This window comes from Lactuca serriola, chromosome 7 (assembly GCF_051521515.1).
Source record: "Lactuca serriola cultivar US96UC23 chromosome 7, Lser_US96UC23_V15, whole genome shotgun sequence".
Lineage (NCBI taxonomy): Eukaryota > Viridiplantae > Streptophyta > Magnoliopsida > Asterales > Asteraceae > Lactuca > Lactuca serriola.
In genome coordinates, this window is record NC_136414.1 from 33,798,938 (window position 1) to 33,823,763 (window position 24,826).

Consider the following 24,826-nt stretch of genomic DNA (forward strand, 5'->3'; position numbering starts at 1 on the left):
ATTATTAAGTTTTCGATTTCCGCAGTGTACATGTTTTGTTATAACCTTTAAAACCTATCAGAAACGTATGTTCATGTTATATACTTGCTAAGGTTATGCTTTAAGGGTTGGAAATAATTAAGATTCGATAGCCATATAATGTCTTATTTAAGTTTATTTATTGTTCCTTGTTTTGTTGTGAGATTAGGGTAGAATCAGTAATTCGACCAACTATCCAATCCTGGATTACTTATAACTGGAATACACAAGGCGGCTATAAAAGGACCACATGAAGATCAAATGAAACAAAATATCCAACTATTTAACAATTGCCCAACTACAAGCTGAATTTCAGGACAAAATTCTTTTAACGGGGGAAGAATGTGACAATCGGTAAAATTAGATTATCGTTCATCAGTCTAAGTCACCGTGAACACTCATTATAATAGACCTAATATATAACATTCCACTTTTTTAATGCAATTGGAATTTTATTCTTGAAAATTCATGTAGAATACCACTCATCTCTTTGATCGATATAGATCATTGATAAAGGAACAATGTTCGCTATACGTAAGTAACAATGTAATACATTAAAAAATGATTTATGTATTAAGTAATTTTTTTATGTATAAATAACACTCTAAATAGATAGAACGTGGAAATATGATTACGTTGATATAAAGAACGTCGAAAATTGAGATTTTACACAAAAGTTACGAACATGTAAAGAAAGTAAATCAATAATATAATTGATTTTCCTGGAAATGAACGTTCAATCAAGTCGTTGAGATAGCTACACATTTCGTTAAGTATTTGAGACCATTTTTGGACTCAGAGTATACAATATTTGATTCCACCTTCGAAATTTTTCTATCACGAAGTTATAACACTTTCGCAAAAACTATCAAATCACGACAATCAAAAAATTACTAAATAAAAACTTCAAGCACATTTTTAACATAGTTACATATTTAGTTAGGAAAATATGTTTACATATTTGGAAACACCATTTCTGGGACATCTAATTAATGTGTTCGGAAAATTTAGGAGATGTCGTTTTTCGTTGAACTTTTGTACATGGATCGAGACAACACCACGTGTCACCATTTAAATGGTGACACTCGTCAAATTTATGATGGAGCCAGATGTTAAGATTCTAGTTATCGACATCTCCTATCTTAATATTACTAGAGATAGGTCTCTATTTTTCTCCATCACTTTCCGATCACCAGCTACCACTGCCCATAATCACCTAACTGCCGCCGACAAGTCCCCCAACCTCCGATCAGATCTCTCATGCCTTTCCTCTCTCTCGTCACAACTCAAAAACACCAAAACTACCGCCGACCGCCGGGGGTGTGACATAATGTGATATGAAAAGAATTTATGATTTGATAATAATATGAATGAAATCGTTTAATAAAATCTATATTCTAATTTTCAAAAATATCGGGTGGTATTTTAAGGATGTTGCAAGCTCAAAATCAAACGCTTCGAGAAAACCCCAAAGGCGTGTCCCGTCCACAAAAAGACGTGTTGCGTCTTACCCTGTCTATCTCATACATTTTGAATTAAACATTTAAGTCTAAGCCTCTAACTTTCAGATCTGGATCTCCTTGATGTCAAAATGGATAAATTTTCCAAGTTTATTCATTAAGACATCCTAAACAAACTAGATGTTAAACCCTAATCTCAAAAATGTCCAAGATTGTGTTTTTCTTTATACATGGAGTAAAGAAAGCCCTTGCTTGCACTCTCTACTCTAGCAACACATCATATATGAAGTAAAATATTACTCAATCATCAAGGAGTTGTTTAAACTCCATATATTAAACCATCAAAGGGACCAAAACACCAAATACTTAACTAAAACTATAATTGCTCAAAGATCCAAAGGTAAAATATAGTAAAGCAAAGATGTTTGCAACTTACAAAGGTCCAGAAGTAAGGAGAAAGCAAGGATCTTCAAGTTTCAAACTCCTAAGTAGCACCTTTCTTGATTCATTTACCAAAACACCTCAAATGAGCACCACAAGTGATTCAAGGAGAGATGATCAGCTCACAACACTCAAAGGATGATATGGTTTCTATCAAGGGGCGTTCTAGGGTTAATGGAGGTTGAGAAATGACAAATCCTTGGAGTTAACACACCTTAAATAGCCCTAAAACCCTAAAAACAGCAGCCCATCGGGCCGAAGACACGTCACACAATTGAAGAGGCACTTTGTGCCCTCTTCGATAAATTCCAGATTTTTAGATTTTCAGCAAATGCGAGTAATGCCTTCTCGCTTCGCCACATTCTTCTACTTTCCTTTGGACTATAAACACCCCCCCCCCTCCCCCCAAATTAAAGAATGGGAAAACTCCACCGGGATTAAGTTGTCACTTTGTTGTTATTACAACTCGTTATCTCTAAATGTTTAGTCTATGGTCTTATGAGTCAAATTGTTTATATAATGTTTCATGAGATTGTTCTGACTTATTTAAATGTAGAACATTTTAACATAGTTAAAAGAAATTTTAACATGGTTAAAAGAAAGTCATAAAATCTGTGAAACAATGGTTTAAAGCCGATTCAAATATTTGAAAGAGATGTATTATTGTTGAATCGTCGTCTTGGACATTTAGATGATAATTGCATTATCAAATATACACTTGGATGAGATTTTAAATTCATTTGACCATAAATCTTATGATAAATGCAAGTCTTATTCATCAAGATGTATAACAAAAACATTATAATATAGTACGAATATTTATCGGATGAAGAGGTGTATACATGCTTTTATTTATTTCATTTATTCACATCATCATCTTATTTTAACATAATATGTGTTCTTTGTATTTTAAGGGAAGTGGAATTATTGGTAATGTTGGAAATAAATTTGTCCTTATGTTTGACCACACTTGCTTGTGGAAGGTTCAACTATCTAGCTATGTTCTCCATCCTATGGTAGTATCCAATGAAGGAAACTAACAATCCTCATAAAATAAGTTTTGTTACAAAAACCAAGATTTCTAAGTGTTCCAATGCCAAACCCAATATTTATAACTGTGTACAGTAACTCTGCTCTCCTTGAGGAAACAACCGTTGAAAGTCTACAAATTGAGAATAAGTCTATGGAGTAGGGGAGGAGGGGGGTGTTTCCTGTACTTGTAGGTTAAGATCACCAAGATCTGTTCTGGCGCTAATGATCCTCTTCGACACTCCTGTTGCACCGTTAAATATTACTTCGGAGTCACACGGGTCCGTGTTGAAATTTGTCTCATAGTTAATTCATATATAATATATGATCATGATGTTATTGTAAAATTTCCTCTTCATTACAGGATTTACCCACCGACTATCGATCATGGAGACATCATACACACTGTTATCTATGATGCAAATAAAATGTCATGATAACTATGCAATATGCATACCCTACTTTCATATATTTTAATAGGTAGACTAGAATTAAAATTAAAGTAATGGTTAGTGCTTATAATGCCTTGGAGGAAGAAATTAAAATGAAAAAGATAGAGAGAAAAAAGTTTCACTAGAGGGACCCATGACATGTCTCCTCAATCGTAGACTCAATATGTGATCTTCATCTTTTTTTCTCTTCCTTCTCTACCCACTTTTATTTTACTATTATTCACATTGGATCATCCATTTTTCCCAAAAACATACAAGAATTTTCTCATCAAAACGCATCTTCATGTCAAGTAACATACCAAAAGATCCATCAGAAGGGTCCTCCCGATCTACAACCGTTGATCAGAGCCACCATCCTGCACCCTTAAGCCGTTATGAATCCCAAAAACGACGAGACTGGAACACTTTTGGGCAGTATCTAAAGAATCAAAGACCTCCTGTATCTCTTTCGCAGTGCAACTTTAGCCATGTTCTGGAATTCCTTCGATACCTTGATCAATTTGGAAAAACTAAGGTTCATTTACATGGGTGTGTTTTCTTTGGGCAGCCTGAACCTCCTGCTCCTTGCACTTGCCCTCTCAGGCAGGCTTGGGGTAGTCTAGACGCGCTGATCGGGCGATTAAGAGCTGCCTATGAAGAGAACGGCGGCGCTCCTGAGAAAAATCCATTTGGAAATGGAGCAATTCGGGTTTATTTAAGAGAAGTGAAGGAGTGTCAAGCTAAGGCTAGGGGAATCCCATACAAGAAGAAGAAGAAGAGGAAAAGTCAAATAAAGGCCGATGAAGAAGTGAAGGTTCCCAGGCTACAGGCTACTTGAACTTTCTCCATTCTCGTTTTCACCACGCCAAATGGTAACTCTCTTTATAGTTTTATTACATATATATATATGAAATATTTTCTAGTTAATTACATGGTGACTTGGAACCAACTTTTATCTAAATTAGTTACATATATGAAGTATTTTCAGTGAGAACCCTAAAAACACTTGAACCAAAAACCCTAATTTTGATGTTAAAACTTTTAAGGACACTCTATATAGTAAACCCTCCAAAGTATAGACGAAGGCATGATCAAGTTCGACATCTCTCTCTCTCTCTCTCTCTCTCTCTCTCTCTCTCTCTCTCTCTCTCTCTCTCTCTCTCTCTCTCTCTCTCTCTCTCTCTCTCTCTCATCATGCAAAACACTGTTTACGAATGGTGTTTAAATTAATATTTCTGGTTCAAATGTCTACTTTATATTTTGTTTTGTCCCTTTTTGGATCCGCTAGGATTTTGTGCCCCCTATGGATGACCATGTTAATATAACCCATCCTTAAATCGGACTTAAATCATAGAGCTGTCTGATTGTTTGACATATTAATTAATTTGAAAAATCAGCATCCCTCCAACTCGAAAACAAATTTAAAATAAAAAAATTATGAAAACAAACAAAAACAAACGAAAGCCAGAATTTTAGTCCTATAAAAATGAAATATTAATTAATATGCTATATATATTATCTAAAGAGTACTCGTCCACATCCATGCAACTAGGCAATGCTGTCATTTTATGCCTAACTCGTTCATAACACTACTTTGGATTGTAGTGAGACTCCTATCGGGTTTAAGAGTAGTCTTTGTGCTTATCATATTTTTAAAAGCACATCAATTAGAAGATTCCACAATAATTTACCTTGGCATGCGTTATATATTTTCCTAGCTCATTCATAACACTACTAATTGATTAACGTCTGTGTATTTTGATGTGGTGTGAACTTTATTCTTATCTGCATTCTCATCGATGGTTTACTTCATACAAAGTTACCAACTATTAACCAAATTCATTAGTTTTTACTTCAGAAATTGTAATGTTTGGTTAATAGGAATATGGTGGACTTATCATGTAGCTTAGTTCAGGTGCCTGAGAACATTAAACATCTACATATATAAATACGCATGCACTATTTAGCAAGAAACTAAAAGCAAAGCAGATCAATTAATGCAAGGGCGTTCTCAGAACTTCTCTTCGTAGAATAACGGTATAATTAGTCGCTCACTCACTCTCACTCTCCCTCTCCCTCTCAATATATTCTATTATTCTGACCTATCATCACTCATTCTTCTAGCATTATGGGTTGTTTCGTTGAGCTCCTCTTGAAACTATTTTATGTTAGGCTCGATATCTTAAATGTTAGGCGCAAGGGATCTAAAACTTATTTCTTGATTGAAACCGTTTACAATAGTACACAATGAGATACCTCATGTAGCTTTAATATTTTGTTCTATTTCACAATGTCAATAGTTTGATGATATAACCCTAAGGGATGGACATTAACGTTTCCTATTATACCAGAAGAAATGTGGAGTTTATTACAGGTTATTTAGAGGCTCCATAAACTTCTCATCTTCCTTAGGCCATGAGGTATGCTTCTCACAAACTAGGGATGGAAATCGGGCGGGTTTGCGGCAGGGCTGACCATCCATGTCTCCATCTCTGAGTGTCTAACATTGTCCTCATCCCCATCCCCATCCCCGACGGATGCAGAGAATCAAATCCCCTCCCCTTTGTGTTTTGGGTTTTTCCCCAACCCATCCCCGACTCACCCCCAATCTATCAACATAATAAACTCAACTTAAAAAAAAACAAGTTTAATAAATGATCAAAACCATATGTCATAATTAGATTTTGTTTACATAAATCATAAAGTTTAACAAACATCAAAACGAAAAGTGACAACTTGGTATACAGATCGTCGAACAAAGTGACGATTGATGAACTCTTGGAATTAGGAACATAATTTGCTATATGGACTCTATCTCTGATGGTCTAATATAGATCAATTCATTTTAGTGGACTTAATTCAAATTCAATAATTGATCGATATATATATATATATATATATATATATATATATATATATATATATATAGTCATCAAAGCGAGGGTGGGGCGGGTTGGGGATTGTTATACCCGGCCCCGACCTCATCCCCGGTTTTAGCATAATGAGGATCCCCAGCCCCATACCCGATACCCGTTCTGGCGGAGAATACCCGTCCCCGATTGGGACGGGTCAACCGGATTCTCCATCGGGTCGGGTGACATTTTCATCCCTATCACGAACCCCATCCGGGGCTAGGTGGCACAACCATCACGGTCGTGCACACCAGCTCAGCCACAGCGACTGTGGAGCTGCGTGCCATACACTAGAGTAGCAACAAACCAAAAGTTTTAATGTGTATTTATTCCAAGTAGCAACACATATAATTTTAAACATTTACCTACATTTCAACTAAAAATATACATATTATTCTACAAACTATTTCACAGTATTTTTTCTTTCTCTACTAAAGAAACTAAAATATATTCACATATAATTTTTTACTACCTACCACGACAATATCCAAACCAAACCACATTCGGAGGAAAATGAAGAAACGTATAGCTCATGCTTGGATCTCGGTGTCCGACAAATTCATAAATATAAGGAAAACCTTTTTGCAATCTTTTGAAAACCACTTCTACAACGATATGGGACAAGGTGTTTATCGGGATCACAATGAACTTTCGTCAAAATAGCGTTTTATGAGGCCAAAAATAACCGAGTTCAACTACATTAACAAGACACTCAAAACCACAAATCCATATATGAGTAATGGCTCCGAGGAGATTGATGTGATGCTGAGACAATACTAAGTGCCCCAACTTAACCATCAACCATTTCCATATATCAATTCTTGGTTTGAGATTCACAATTCTCGATAGTTTTGAAGATTAAAATTACTTTCGTAATAAGTATATTTTTTTTTAACTTAAATTAAGGTATCTTTTTTCTATGTTTGATTTTTTTTCTTTTGATTTTTGGTTTAATCTATGTAATGTTATATATTAATGAAAATCAAGTGTTCTATTTCATTCGGTTAAATAAAAAAAATATAATTTTTTTAATTAAAAAACAACAAATAAATTATTTTCATGATGTATAGTGGTGGGTATACCAATAAATGCAAAGTTGTATGATAGCGGTGATGACTATAAGCTTAGATGACAACACCTTTTTAGTGGTCAAGTTGTGGGTATACCCAAGCCTTAGATGACACAATCATCTACGTTTTTTATACAATCATCTTGATGAACTATAATTAGGAAGGAGATGGTATACAAGGTCCAATAAGACTGATAATAAATTAATCAATCTCGACAGGTTCTTCGTAAACCACAAGCTTCTTAATATGTTGATGGGTATTGTTGCTTTCATTCTCATAAAATAACTTTTGGATAAGTTTCCATTGCCAAAGAATTAGGAGTTGATTTTGGACCAGTGTCATTCAAATTGTTTAATTCTTGGATTGAAGATAAAGAGTTTGAGGGGTTAGAGAATGAGTTTTGGAACAAAAATTTTAATCTATAGGAATTGGGATTACTTAGATAAGATGCTTAAACTGATGGTGTTCAGAGAAAATTGGGATTTTGGATGAGAGATTGTTTATGTTCGGTTACACTTCAGTTCTCATCAATGGCTCTTCCAAACGGAGAGCTTAGACCTTCGACGAATTTAAGGCAAGGAGACCTTTCTCATTTCTTCTTTATATCATTAGGTATGAGATTTCTATATTATACGAATTAATTATAAGAATTTATATAAATCATTGTAATTAGACAGTGTAAACTCATGTAAGTAGCACGTTACATTTAGCAGAATAAAGAAGGAATGAACGGATTTACAATTGTCATTGGCATTGCCATTAATGAAAATAATGATGTGTGTCAATTTAAAAAATTCTAAAAATCCCAAAAATTAACATGTGTCAAATTCAATGAGAATGAATTAGCAAAGAATGTTATTGAAGGCGTAAATATTGACAATATGGTGAAGTGATTCCATAATAAAAAGATAATAAATATTTTGATTTCAATCACAAGGTGAACTAGTTCGTTTACAATTGTGGTTTAGGATTAAATGATTTTAATTCATTCCAACCTCGCTATGTCAATTCACACCTAAACCCTAAATCCTAATGTGTATTGAAACTAGCTAAAGAAGCTCTTAATTAATAATCTGTATTAATTAAATTCACAAGCTAAATAAGAATTTAGTTCATATATTTAAACAAACATTATGATTTAATAATCACCACATCTAAAAGAAACCCCAAAACTTGAAAAATGTAGCTAGTTTAGAGAACACAATCTTATGAAGATAAGTAAGGGTTGTAAACACCCACTTAAGATTGTTTGTCACTTGTTTGTTTATAAAATGAATTACATAATTCATAAAAACAAATAACAACATTTCCTTAAACATTTGAAATCAAAAGCTTAGTAAAAACATAAGAACAATGTAGAAGTTCAAAAGAACTTTGCATTCACGGAGTTAAACTGAAACCCATAACATATCCAAACATAACTAGTTGTTCAAGGATTTTCACCCAATATTGATCATGGAAAAATTAGCCACATATAGTTTTAAGCAAGATCTAAATTATACCAAACATTCAATCGAAAAATTGCTAAGTTTGTATCCATAAAAATATCTTAAAAAAACTCAAAATCACTAGAGAAAACTGCTTCAAAATTCTCTTATTCGATCTGAGAAAAAAAATCATACAACATACCACAAATAACTACCAAATGCAAAATGATGAAATTATCCTGATACACTTATATAGACCGCGTATAGCCTAATGCATTTACCTACACGGATCAAGTAGTCCTGATGCATATGCTGACTTCTAATATTTGTTTCAACCTCTTGTCCCTTTCACTGAGATTAGATATGATTTCTTATTGTCTCATTTATATCTTTGCACCAACCATTTAACCTAAATTTTGACCCACCCTTATTCGATTATTTTGGCACATTTCTTACCTTTTATTAGTCCAAGTCATTAAATCTTCAAGTCCACTTCAATTTCATCCAAGAGATAGCCCAAATTTCATCCTTTTGCATGTCATAGTTTTCTTTTCTTTTGTCTTCTCCTCTAATCCCAATTTGGTACACAAACTTATTAGAACCTCCCATATAGCTCATGTCTTTTAAATAATATGTCATTAAGCATAAAACTAGAAAGTACCAAAGTAGTGGTAATTATATTACAAAAACACCTTAATACTTGGAATGATAAAGAAATCTCGAGTGAATGTCGTTTAATGATGATAAAATCTATTTTGGAAAGCCTTGGCTGTTATTAGTATTCTTTATTCATGCTTCCAGTTGACATTATTAAGAGATAAGAAGGTATTGGTAGGAAATTTTTAGGGAGATGATACTACCAAGCACAAGATTCCATGGATTAACGATGAAGACAACTTGTTTTGGTTTGAGCGTTGGTGTAGTGACGATTTGTTGAAATACCATTTCCCTAGGAATTTTTCTTTATATTTGTAGGATAAATAGAGTGATGCTAAGCATTATTCAAATGGAGACTACATGTAGTGTTGGAGAAATGATTTTTGGTAAAGAGTCAAGAAGAAGGAGTGGTCCTGTTTGCCTAATTTTTTTGGTTGGAACTCATATCGAAAGTAGTAAAAGAGATAGTTGGCGGTGATTTTGGAAAATAATGTTGCATTTATGGTTCCATCTCTAAGAGTTCACATCGATGGCAAGATAATGGTAAATGACAAGCCCAAGACTAAATGGTTGAAGTGGGTTCCTAGTAAAGCAGTGAAGTGGGTTCTTGATATAATGTCTTATTCCTATTTTGTATGGAAGAGGTGGTAGAATTAAATTTTTTTATTATTTTCATTTTCATTATCAAGACTATTTGGTTAATATTAGGGAGATGATGGTACCAAAATTAGGATGATGTTAAAAGTACTAGGGAACTAAAAGACCTCCTTAGAGTAAATTTGTCTAGGGGTGCAAAGATGCCATGGATGATATCTTCTTGACCTATCTCCTAGAGCTTAGAAGGTTGTGTATTGAAGTGGTATTTAGAGGAAAGAAAGTGTGTAGGGAAAAGATGATAGATTGTACTTTAACTGATGGATCAAAGATATATGTAAAACTAGTAATGTTGACTAGTTGTTGTGGTTAGTTATCCTGTATATGGTGATACACTCTTGGTAATTTTTGTTTTCTAACCTTTAGCTATATTTCTTTTATATTTTTCATTTCTTAAAAAGACACATTAGTATAAATAGATTAAAAAATATACATATTTTATCGTGAACGATTAAAAATTCCTGATTGCCTTATGATAATTTATATAAGAGATGTATAGATGTTGAAACATTTGTATGTTCTATTTGTTCCAATACCATAAAAATGATTACTTTTGGTGTTTCTATGGTGACTTCGACTCTTTGGAATACATACTTTTTCTAGTGAAGCTTACAAAATCCATAATTTTCTTCTATCAAAGATATTAATTAGGTTCTTATTTTTCTTAGGTTTAACATCACAGTTTGGTTGGCACTTTTAATCGTGTTTTTTTGGATATTATATGATAACAAGATATAAAAAACCACATTGAGATTCCCTTTTGATGTAGTGTATTCATTTAGGTTGTGGATAGGGATAAAGTGCATCAAGTAGATTTGTTGTTTTTATTGTTGTGCTAATATTTGATGATTTCTCTATTGCAATGTTTATCTTGGTTTAAGTAACTTATTTTTAACTTTAAGTGAATTATTTTGTTCAAAATCAATCCAATCCTAACTTAAGGTTGCATAGAACCAGAGTTCATACTTCTTGGGTCTATGTTGGGCGCACTAGCTTCTTCAAGTAGTGTTATCATGAACAATATCTCAAATTCATCTTGATTCTTATTTGAAAGAGTCATTAATATTATAAAATATGTGATTATGAAATATATTACTAAAATGACTATTTTGTACTAAGCTTGGCCCTTATGTGTTGTGACAAATTGACTTTTTGTCAGTTTGGACCATCGATCAACAATAGCTAGTCGGTGTGTACCTAGTCAACTCGAATGACCTATCTCTTCCATTTTGAGTTAGCGGCCAGTTTGAGTGGATTAGTTAGCTTAATAAGTTCTAGAAAATGGTTGGATCAAGATTTACTTTATATTCAAATAATGAGATTAGGAGATGAAGTTTTTTAATATGAAATTGACATGAAGCATTCTTAGTCACTCTATGAGTACATTTGGGCTGGTATAGGCCAACTCACATCTAGTAAACGTAAGACAATTCCATGATGATCCATAAGGAAATCCGTATAACAGAAAGTATATATAGAGGAATCCACTATCATATACCAAATATATATAATATTATCTTTCATAAGGGGTAACTAATTCTATTTTGGTGATATCATCTCTATGAAATTAGCAGTTGTCTTAGTTAATAATTGTGTGTGACTTCATATATGCGACTTTTTCATCATATGGGACTAACTAAGGCATAAAAAACTATGACTAGAAGAAAAGAAACCCTTTCCCTTTAGCCATCACTATATATACTACGAATATTCCTAGAAAAATAAAGTAAGGAGATCATGTCTCACCTTTTTCTCCTAAGGACCTGATGGTGAAACAACACATCTTAAAAGAGGAGAAATGTTAGCACAATATGTTATGAATTTGAATCTTGATACTAATGAGGTATAACGCTATAACACGTTAACATATGACTCAACCATAGTGTAAGAATTGCCTTGTAATTTGGCACTTCCTTTAAAAGTTAATGCTTTAGGAGCCAAAACCTATTCTAATAAGAAGTTTACCCGAGCTCAATGTTCTTTCCAATAAAGTTAAATTGATACAATTATAATTCCTCCCACTCCCTAACCTGTACATACAAATAGTTTGTTGTTTTAGGCTTTCCCTAAGCTAACCCATCTAATGGATTAACTTTAGTATGAAACCACTTTGTTGTTATTTAGATAGCTTTAGTACTCTGTGAACTTACGATATAACCTTGATAACGTGTGATATAAAACATATAAGAGATTATAGTATTATGATTACTACAAACTCTTCTAAACTTTATAAATCAACCTTCAAGTCATTCTAATATTTGGAATCAACTCTTCAATATGTGAACTAAATCCTAGATATCCTCTAATCCACCTATATCTAAATTGTTTATGATAATTCTAAATGCTCTACTCATTTTGACACTTTTTAGTGTGTTCAAGCATATATTCTAACAAATAAGTTTGTGTTATCATGCTTTAAGCTTTCATAGGTTTCACTTGAGATCAAGTATCGACCTACAATGTTAACATGACAAAATTCACTACAACTGATCAACCTCTCGAGTTTCTATAAAATCTTATTTCGTTGGCCCTTTCATTATTAACGATGCATGTTAGTATTCTAAAATTATAATCTAGTTTCCTTTGTAGATTATTTTAAAAAATGATAAAATAAGAAAATTTGGGTGTGTTGAATAACTATATGAAGGAAGATCGGTTCTTACATTTTATAAACTTTTCCTTCTTATACTATAAAAGACCATATATGGTACTTTTATTTCCAAAGTTTGGATAGACACATCTATCGAGGAGGGTCAAATTATTATTTTTTTTCTTTTTTTAGGGAGGGGGGTATGTTTAAGATAATGAGTCTAATTAGCCCATGATCATTTTAATGAAGAAAAGTACATATTGCATGTATAACATCAACTAAAACTTCTTAAAAATAAATTGAACTCATATAGGATCTCTAAATGTTTGAGATCTTAGGATTCAAGAGAGATGGTTCAAAATCTCACATCCTAGTAATAAAGAACGGCACGTTTAAAGAAATGAACAATTAGATTTAATCCAAGAAGTCAAAAGAACCCCCACACTCTAAAGGCTTCCAATATATGTTTAGCAATGCCTTTAAGCCTATATTTACAAGCTAAAAAACTAAAATCCTAAATTATGCAAAGTCTCTAACTACCAAACAACTAGTAGTGTTTCTTAATCATAAAGAAACAAAGCAACTAAGTAACTCTAAATGAGAATTTAGCTCGCACTTCAACAAGTGCTAATCGTAAGGAATCATAAAACTCATAGAATTTGAACTGGTTATTGAATAAATCCAAATGAAAGTATTAATGAAAAGTTAGAATAGAATAACTTTGATGAAAGCTTCTTTTATAACTTATTATTATTATTATGGGTCTTTTAAAAATTCCTAAAAACATAAATTTAAAAAAAAAAGAAAAAAAAAACCCTCATGTCACATCTTTCATATCAAACATTTATTTATTTATTGTTATTTTATTTATAATAATTAATTAATGTGTATGTTTTTTTTCATTTCTTTATTTAAAATAAATAAATAATATAATTATTGTTATTTTATATTCTTATTTAAATTATTTCACATAATATTATTATTTATTCTTCTTTTTACTTAATTAATTTTTACATTTTGTTCCAATACAATGTTTTTTGTAACGTTTTGCAATTTTATTTTTGTAATTTAATATATCTTTTGACGTTTTTTTTATTTGAATATAATCTATATTATTTATTTATATTGTGTTTTTTATAGGCTGATCGTTTAACAGTTATACTATAAATTCATATGTTATACAAAAAAATCCAGTAAAAATGGTTTAGATTTAATCAACTATTTTTTTTAAATCTGAATTGGTCTCCATTTTTCTTATCTAAACGGTTCGGATTGAATTATAAAAATTTAAAATCAGTATATATTTTTTTCATTAAAATGAAAGTATAATAAATAGTAAATATAAATTATATGTAAATCTAATTCTTTACGTATGATTTAAATTATCTTTTCTTTTTGTACAAAGTGTTGATTTTGTAAATTTACGTGACTTTTATATTACCTTTTTACTATATAAATGGGACAAGAAATAGTTATAAAAACTCTCTTTATTATCGGTTTTGAAAAATATAAAAGTTGAATAGTTGCTACATGCAAAACAAAATATAGGAAAACAAGTTAGATTTCGATAATTTGCCAACAGTAATATATGTACAATATCTTTTAATTAGACAATGTACAATTTTATAAATTTTAAAACACGCGTTCAATTCTTGTATTTTAAACGGATTTCTAGTTTTTAATAAGTTACAGGATTTAATTTTCTGACTTTTAAAAAAAGTTATTTTTTAAAGAAAAGAAAATATAGAAACCATAATATAATAATATAGATATTAAGTAATTAAGTATTAATAAATAATAATAGAGATATTAAAAAAAGAGTTATATAAGCTAATTGATTAGACAAGTTTCCAAAATCAAATAATAAAAACCCTTAAATAGGGTTTCTTTTAAAACCATATGTTTTTATTGAGTATTCAATAGTACTGGACCCATAGTGTTTGTATTTCTTTTATTAATTAATCGATATAAATTAAGTAATCAATATACTTTTATTTTTTGTAAATCCAACCACTTTTATTTTAATTATATTTCATTTACCCCTATAACTATATTTTGGTTTAAATTTTTTTTTTATTTCTTTACCGATTAAGTATTTCTATGAAATATTTGATTGTCATTTATAAAATACAATTTTATAAAAATTATATCATTTTTTTCAAAGTTTTAATTTTATTTTTATAACTATAACGCAATAACTTTTCGTATTTTATGTATATAAATAAATATCTAAAATAGTTGAATTTATATTTTAATATTAAAAATGATTTGTATTTAAGAAAAAGAAGTAGTTAAATGAAATATATTTATATATTACTTTAAATAAACTTCTATAACAACGGTATCTGATATTGTTTTCTTTTCTTCAGGTGAAGAGTTCAAGTCTCACAGTAGACATAAGTAAATAATTTATGAGTATATATAATATTTACCGTTCAAAAAATATAGTTTAAATAAATGAAAATAAAATATTTAAACTTATTCAAAAGGTCAAATTATATAACAAAATAATAAATTTGACAATAATTTTAAAAGGATGGCTCACACATCCCAACACCAAAAACCCTTTGGTGGGTGTTGATTCTTGAATACTATTGAAGGTCTTTCTTTTTGGTGGACATATACTTCTTTTTATGAATTTGCTTGTTTTCTGAATTTTTAATTTTCATTCTCTTTATCGTGACTATATCTACCAGCGGACCCCAGACATAGGAAATCACGATAACTTCCTGGGTTAATTTATAAACTTCTCATTTTGTGGAGAAGAATTAATTAAGTTATGTACAGCAGACATGTTTAACACCGCTACTAGAAGCATCCACAACAAATTAAGTCCGCGAAGCAGTGTGGTAGTACTCCTTACTGAAATAATCTAGGAAACTGAGTGTAAATACGACGTTTGGAGGATGAACCTGATTATCCTCCGTAGTCTAGGATTCAATGACGTTGTTTCTAAGCACAAGTGCTCCGTTGCTTCACTCATTTAAGTGTGGATGCTAAGAATAGGAGGTTGGTATATAGCGAGAGAAAGACAAACATATTTTTCAAGAAGAGGAAAGTGATGGAGGGAAGGGTTAAGGGTGTAGGTGCAATAGGACATGTGAGAGGATGGTTGGAATATTAAATGGAATGGTGTCAGGATGATAATTTAGGGCCAATTATGATATGATATGGTCAAGGGAACACTACATACTGTTTGAAGGATATAACAGCATCATAGAAGAGGGTGTACTCTAGAGGATAGAGCCCATTGCACCTTGCGTTTCCAAATTTTACCAGTTGAGTTGCTTTTCTTGTACGGCACTTTGCCACGAGAAGCCAAGCCACTATTTTTGTCCTAACTACTCAAGTAAAATTAACATCCTTTTATTAGAATTAATGCATCATATATTAGTACTTATCATTTGTCATTTCTTGATTCAAGAAACCATGTTCAAGTGGGGCATATACACTTATACATAATTCACAAATATCCCTCAGGGTGAGACATAGTTACACCAAGCTGAGTGCATTTTGGAACAATAAATTTTTATTTTCATCTCCAACTTCCCTGTGCATATATACGACGAGTCTTGTTCATTGGCTTCGGGTGTTTAATTTTTATTACTTTTTAGTAGTATGTATCGTCTCCATCAATATTGCCTCAGTTATATATCTTCTACCATTTGCTTCGATACTTTTGGCACAACACTAAAATGTTTTTTACAGTATTCTATATATGGGTTTGTGTTGACTGAAATTTAACCCTGTGACCCGAAATGCAATCCCCTTAGATCATGTATTTGTCCTTGTTCATGTTCTATTTTCAGTCACATTTGCACACATGCATGAATGATAACATCAAATGCGTCAGGGTTTATTTGCGAAATTCATAGTTCACATACAACAGAGTGTTTCATCGACCAAAAGGTTGTCAATAGGAGTAACATTAATTCTGGTATCTGATCTGTTTCGTCTGAGTCCCTTTCAAGATTTCCGATGTTTTAGCCAATGTCATCCAACTATATATAGTCTGTAGTTAAAATTTAGTTTTTCAAAGATGGGTATATATATCAGGTCTATATTTTTATCATATTACCTGCCTTTTAATCGTGTTTTTCGTTAAGAGACGACAACTATGCATGATATGTTAATTAAGTATTAATTCAAAACTATAAACGGTTGTTTAGAAACATCAACAATTATCTTTTAGGTTTAAGAGACAATGGTACGTGTTGACTCTTGAGCGGCCTTTTCTTTGAAACGATGAGAACACATGTCATGTTATTGACAAGTCTCAAAGCTATAATCAGTGATTTTGAAGACACATTAAAATTAAAAGTAGCTAATATTACAAAACTAGGAAAGGCAGGTTTAAACAGTTGTTAATTTCCTGTATATTTTTGTATGATTATTCTTTTCCTCGGTGCGTTTGAAATTAAAAATAAATTGGTTATATTGTACGCCAGTCTTTTCGTTTTATAATCAACTTGTCCCCCTACTTTTAAAAATAGACAAGAAAATCGAAAGGTTATATAAATAAAAAAGTAAAAAGGTTATATTACTTTTTGCATGGGAATCCAACTACTTACAGTGCCGATTCAGAAACTTTTTAACGACATTCAAGTCCAATCCTTGCTTTGGTTTAAAAATTAGATGGAAATTTTTTAGCCTTAAATATTGATTCGTGTTGCAATTGATGTATTTTCAAGTAATAAATTATTTGTTCGATACTTGATTCTTTCACTATATAATTAACTGCTATTGATATTTATAGAATCAAATGGTTGCCAAATTACCTTTTACAATAGAAGCAGTATTTACATTTTACACCAAAAGCAAGTCATTGGAACGCAAAAACCAAATGGTTTGCCATTTTGGGATACATGTAATTCATGAAAAAAGTACAATTGATATTCCATGGCATTAAAGGTATATAACCAAAGGGTGAAAATCATTTTTTGATGAAGACATACGCAAATCACTTTCACAAAAGATGACATGCATATATGATTTTACCTGCTGCAAACATCTATCAAAATGAAAAAGGATATTTGAAATAATATGTTAGAAACATATATAGTATAACAAATATATATATATATATATATATATATATATATATATATATATATATATATATATATATATATAGGGTTAGGTTATTTTGTTTTTAGTATCTATTATGTGCATGTATGACTAATTCTGAACCAATCATTTTAGTTATTTTAAGAAAGTAATTAATGCATATTACATGTTCAAGATATAATGAATATTAATTACATCTTCAGCATTTAATATTCATTAATTACTTTCTTAAAATAACTAAAATGATTGGTCCATAATCAGTCATACATGCACACAATAGATAGTGAAAACATTTGAACCTAACCCTCTCTCTCTCTCTCTCTCTCTCTCTCTATATATATATATATATATATATATATATATATATATATATATATATATATATATATATACTAACTTATAAAAGAAATCCTACTATTTCTATATATAGATCCAATAAAATAATATTATTTTTTTAAGACGTTCAACTCTCTAAGCGTAAAGTACAACTAAACATGAATAAAATAATATTAAATTTAATCTGATTAACTTTGAAATCTTATCTCTTCCAAAAATTTGACCCAATCTCTTATCTAATTAAAATAAAACAAATAATCCATTATATAAGCCCTTTTATTTGTAATTTTTTTAAGCTTTATTTATTATTTTTGCACTCTAATTGAAATTGACCAGTCAGTTGTAAAATCAAATACTTTGTTTAATATTAAGAAAAAAATATATGTGTATGATTTATGACTAATAGAAAATTAGTATTCCATTTGTTATTCATGTTCCATGAAATATGGTTGTATTAATTTTATTATTTTCGGTTTAAAACTTTAGATAGTAAAGTGGATAATGGGATATATATCCGTTTAGACTTATCTGTATCAAGCAAACCGGGTTGTTAAGATTAACTTTGATTCTCCCTTTTATTAACTTTATCAATACCAATAAAGGTATAAGCAAGTCACTTCGTATGAATGTGTCCTGATTTCTAAAATAAAGAACTATAAACGTACACTACACACCAAAATATTTATTTTCTTTTATATTGCGAGGATTACATTTATTTGTTGCCGTAAAACCGATCAATAACAATATGTATATGTTTTGTGTTACTTGAAATCTAACATGTTTCCGTATAGAATTTATTGCCGAATGAGAAACTATTTTTCGCCGCCGCTTTGCGCGAGTCTACCGCTAGTGTATATATATATATATATATATATATATATATATATATATATATATATATATATATATATATAATCATTTGTTACCTACAATTATTGTGTTACTGTGTTACTATTGTAATTCTTATTAGAATTAAATATTTGCATTTCTATCTCTCTCGGTTACTTCAAGAATTTTTGTATAACAATTATACAAATATATATATACATATATATATATAGGGAAGGATTATTTAGAAAACAAAAAAACCCTAAAAATCATAAAAATACATAAAAAAATACCTAGAGATCACAAAACTTTTTTTTGACATTTTTTATGAAAAAATCGCAGAAATTTTGAAAAAATAAATTATAAAAAGAAAAACTGATTTTTTATTTTTTTTCAGCAAATTTTAATAAAAAGCTGCGATTTTTTATAAAAAGATTTGTGATCTCTAAGTATTTTTTATGCATTTTTATGATTTTTTGGGTTTTTTGTTTTTCATAAAACCTAAATATATATATATATATATATATATATATATATATATATATATATATATATATATATATATATATATTCTGTAAAAATGTGTATTTTTTTAAATACCTAAAATTATAGTTACATTTTTTAAGAATGGATATTGTCAAAAATATTTTTTCAAGAATGCATCCAATCAAAAAATGTAATTTTATTCTTTTAAAAAAGCAAATTCTAGATAAAACTAAAATTAATATACCATTTTTAAACATTCTTAAACTAATCTCGTGAAATAGACGTGTAAATATATGCTGGGTTTTAAAGTTTTTAATTTTTTTTCGTTTTTTTATTTTTTTTCGTTTTCTTAATAAGTATTATTTTTTCTTTTTTACATTTTTTGTTCTTTTTTTTTTAAATATCTATACTAAATAATACTTGAAGATACTAGTGTTTTTTTTTCTTTATTTATATTTTTATGTTTTTATGTTTTTATATTTTGATTTTTTTTTGTTTTTTTTTATTTTTTAAACTAAATATCGGTTTGAGTTATTAATGTTCAACAATTGTAAATAAGAAGAATATTAAAGATTATAATATTTTTCGTTCATACTTTTTTTAAATCATATTATTTTTCGATCATAAAATTTTGAATCAAATTATTTTGAATTGTAGTATTTTGAATCAAATCATTTTTAATCATATGATTATGGATAAATAATATATTCAATTAAATATAGTTTTTGTTCAAAAAAATTTATGGATCATTATATATTTTGAATCATTTAAGATATAATTAAGGATTATAAAATATTTGAGTCTAAATATTTTTAGATCATAACAAATTAAGGATCATAAACTAGTTGAATCATAAGTTTTTTTGAATCATAAATATTTTGAATCATTACATTTTGGATTATATTATGTTTAATATTTTTTTTAAAAACTAATATTTCTTAAAATTACAAAATAAATACTTCAAAAACTTGTTTTTGAAAAATTATTTTTACAAAGTCACTAGTATATTAAGTATAAGTTTTCTATGAACTGGTTCGTGTACAATGAATAAAGGATATTTGAAGATGTTTTCTATGAAAATTATTCGAGTACAGTTTTCTATGAACTACTTCATCGATTTGTAGATGTTTTGTGTTTCCTTAAATCATGTATTTGTCAAATCTATGCTCTGATGTTCTCTATTGAGCTGTTGTATGTTTTGGTGGTGTTACGACTAAAGCCTAGTAAGTTTAGTATGTTGGTTATAGTTATTGTCCTGACTTATTACCAACTACAAATAGTATTGATATAAAATTTCAATAAATACAATTCTTTATTTGGGATATCATGCATCCATCTAGCACCATGTTTTAGTAAAATATTTCATAAAGCATTAATATGCTCCTGACAACATTTTTTTGTAGTCATATATGCAGGAAGGTACATTGATATGATAATCAAGATTATAGAGGTGGAAGCTCTTCGCTTAGATCTAGAATGCAAGTAGAGGCTTCTCTCCAAGTATAAATTATAAGAAGAGACATTATAGTCGGGGTATACGTTTCAGATAATAAAAAAAATATGTTGTAGCAAATTATGTATTGTTAGTTTAATTACATAGACCAAGGACCTTATTTCATTAAGGGGTGAAAGTGTAAATTGCAGTGGTGATCGATCTTTTGACATCTTTATATCCCTTTTTTCTTCGTATAAGTAAAGAACATAAATTCATTTGGTTTGGGCATTTTAATTATCAACACTTGCTAGATAAGAACAACCATGTAATCATATTAGAGATGATTGGATATAGGTTTGTTGATGCATGATGTTCATGTGTTCGTGTGTCTATGTTGGAGTTTATAAGAGAAAAAAAAAAGACATGATTAGCTTAATAACTTATTAGGGTTTCAAATGACTAAAACATATCAGCGGTTGAACTATAAGAATAGATTGTCAATGAAAATTTAAAGAGAGAGGGTGTTATGTTAGCCCTCCCTCCAATCTATGCAACTCAAATGTGACTAGAAATTAAAAAAAAAAAAAAAAAAAAAAAAAAAAAAAAAAAAACAAAACAAAACAAAACAAAAAAAAAGCAAAAAAAATCAAAACAAAACAAACAAACAAACAGGTATTCTCTAGTTGATGTTGTACAAGAGAGAAAATAAGGAAGAAATATAATAGATGGAAACTTTACTTTCGTGTATCCAAAAGTTGTTGCATTAATCCAAATGCTAAAGGCCTTAAATAGCCTACAAACATCCATCGGAAACAATCTAAAATGTGACTACTAACCCTAGAACATAAGACACTAAAAGGAACAAATATACCAAAGCCTTTTCTCCGCTTTGAACTTGGTCAAATATCCTTTATTCAAACATCAGATAAAACAAACCATAGACTAACTATTTAACCCATACCTATAATTCAAATCAACCCACCCATGTCAAGATTACCCGACACTCACCCCTTAATCTTGAAAGTAGTCCGCTTGCTTAAAGTAGTGTTGACTCATCATCATCTTGGATCAAATTAGCTTATTCTTTCTTTGTTTCTTTCTTAGGACACTCAGCTACACAATGTCCCTATTCTTGACAATTTTAGCATTTAATATGCCGCTTATCTTAATACATACCTTGCTCTCTTCAATTTTCATAGCCTTGGAACCGGCCATCTCGACCTCTACCAGAACCTCTTCCTTGACCCCGGCCTCTTCCATGTCCATATTGATCTTGATTGAAGTTACCACGATTGGTTCTCTCTTCTCAATCCTCTTTGGACAGTAAAAGCTTGTTTTGATTTTGATCATTATAATCTTCATCAAGAGCTTTATTTCTCTCTCCATATGCCTTCAACCTCCCCACAACTTCCTCAAGTAACATATTCTCTATCTCTGAGTGTTGTTCGATAGACGCAAAATTCTACAAGAATTTCTTAGGAACCGAATTTAGTAATTTCCTTACCACAATCTCATCTTCCAAGCTAGAACTGAGACTCTTGAATTTTGTAGCAATCTCACTAGGTTTCCTTGAAAACTCATCAATCGTGTCACCATCTTTCCTCTTCAACATCTCTAGCTCGGTTCTAAGTGTTTGAAGTCTTGCCTTTTGAACGCTTTCAACTCCCAAATACCGCACACGTAGCACTTCCCACACGTTTTTTTGCATATGTATGCTTATCCACTTAAAGCAATATATCTTCGGGTAAAGTTTGAAACACAAATGCTCTTGTCATTAGATTTTTCTTTGCCTCGACCGCTCTTCATATTATTGAATCAATCATTTCCCACAAACTATATGTGACATCCCCATATTTTCAAAACCAATTATAACTTTTTCTTTACGCTTTAAGTTATTATGTTGTGGAAAATCCCAATTTAAATAAAACAAGTGATATAAGTTATTTCATTTTATTAAAATATCATAGATGTCACCATTAATATCCAAACTTAGGTTACAACGTAAAATAAAAAGGTCCTAAAATACTAATACATGCTCATCTCTTATTTCACTTAGTATCCTAACAAGATTGCAATAACCATAGTTACACTACCTGTGATGCATATAAACTGATTGTGTCCGATTTTGAAAACCTGGTGAGATGCATAGGGTTTTGAAGCCCATAATTTTTTAGTGATAATAAATAATAAAAACATTCCTACAAAAAACATTATAGGTGTATATAATCTGATGTAAAACCACCTACCCTTCCCAATTGGCTCTCACAAACCCTAATTCGACGGTCATCTAAAAGAATCACCTTACCTAATGAATCATCTGAGTAACTGTTTAACTACAAAGCTAGAAGATTCATTGGCCAGTGTAAGTCATATTAAGGCAACCAATTGTTAGGCGTGTCAAACCCAACAAATAAAGGGGTACAATAGACTCCAAATACACTGCTTTAATGCACTAAAAAGTAGTACAAGGCAAGCAGGGTCGAATCATAGAGACACAAGACAAAAGTCTATACTTCTTTGCGCAAGGTACTTTGATCACAAGAAGGGGGGTTTGTTTGCAAAAGTGAAATAATAAAATAAAAATTAACTTGGGAACATTCCAAAAAATGAAACAGATTTGTAAACAAGTTGTAAAAGTACTTCCAGTTCCAGTTCTCAATGTTGTTGTTCAACTTGATTATGACTTGATGTAATTCAAGATTGCTATTCTAAGTTGGTACTGAAAGATATTAACACGCTCTAATACCTCTCTCTTGCCAAATTATCTAACCAAAATACGCTCTTTGACTAGACCTAGTTTCACTAATTCAACCTAAAATGCTCTTAGATTGTATTGAAAAACTGTATTAAGTTTTGTACAAGCTTCCCAACAATGTTCATTTCTTCTCATACGCTCGGGAGTATGAACACATGTGATATATGTTTTACAATAAGAAAACTTATTTCTTGTTACTAATTATTAACTTAATAGAACAATTAGGTGCCCTAAAAGTTAACTAACTGCACAAAAATTCAATTCATGAAGGTGGCCAATCAAACACAAATCAAATTTAAGGGTTCTAGCTTAAACAAAAACATAATCACTAGAATAGAATCACAAATCTAACATCAAATCATATGCTTCAAGTCAAGCAATCAACATGTTTTGAACAAGAACTAGAAACTAGGGTTTCTTAGCCACACATGGCTAAGAACAAATCAAACAAGAATAAAGATGGAAATAATGTGCAGTTACAACTTACAAATACTAGAAATAATATTTCCAAATGATTACTAATCAAACCCTTGCAAAAACCTTCGAAATCCCCTCTCAAAATGTGTTCTGATATGATGTGTCTTTGTAAAAATCCGTAATATGAAAGATAGAAAAAACTGCCAAAAGTTGGTTTCTGGGTCGAACACGGCCCGTGTTGGACATAGAGTAAAACCGACACGGCCCGTGTTCATCAGGGTCAACAACTCCCATTTTGGTCAACACGGCCCGTGTTGATTTTGCAGTGTAAATCCAACACGGCCCGTGTACCCCTCTGACTCCAAATACAAACTTGATTTTTCCAACTTTTTCGTTCTTCGCCCGATCATCCCGAAATCTTTACCAATGCTTCCCGACACTTCCCAAAGCGCGTTCCAACCTCTGGTTTACCTGAAAAAGACATAAAAGTGTGCAAATAAGGTTGTTCTAGAGACTAACATGAATATGATGAAATGCAAGACAAATGAAGAATAATTAGGCTAAATAGATGTATGAAAGGGGACTAAAAGATGTGAAAAAATGTGCACAAATTGCACCTAACACCAATGTACAAAGTATTTGATAAATATGGTATCCTATTTTATCTACGTATGTGGGTTATAAGCCCACACTAGGAACGTAATTCACTAGACTGCCTAAAGGAAACTCACAATGCACTAAAGATGGCTTAGGGTTCGAGATGTGCACTTCAAGGGAAATGGAGGTTGTAAAGGTAAGGGACTTGGGGGACTT

At 30.6% G+C, this 24,826-nt stretch overlaps 1 pseudogene across 1 annotated transcript; it reads left to right on the plus strand.

The window, feature by feature from the left end:
• Positions 1 to 3,506: 3,506 nt before the first annotated feature.
• Positions 3,507 to 21,116, plus strand: LOC145062454 (protein LIGHT-DEPENDENT SHORT HYPOCOTYLS 10 pseudogene; annotated as a pseudogene). Its single transcript, XR_013687569.1, has 2 exons — positions 3,507 to 4,251; positions 20,810 to 21,116. The product of XR_013687569.1 is annotated as a protein LIGHT-DEPENDENT SHORT HYPOCOTYLS 10 pseudogene (transcript).
• Positions 21,117 to 24,826: the final 3,710 nt, after the last annotated feature.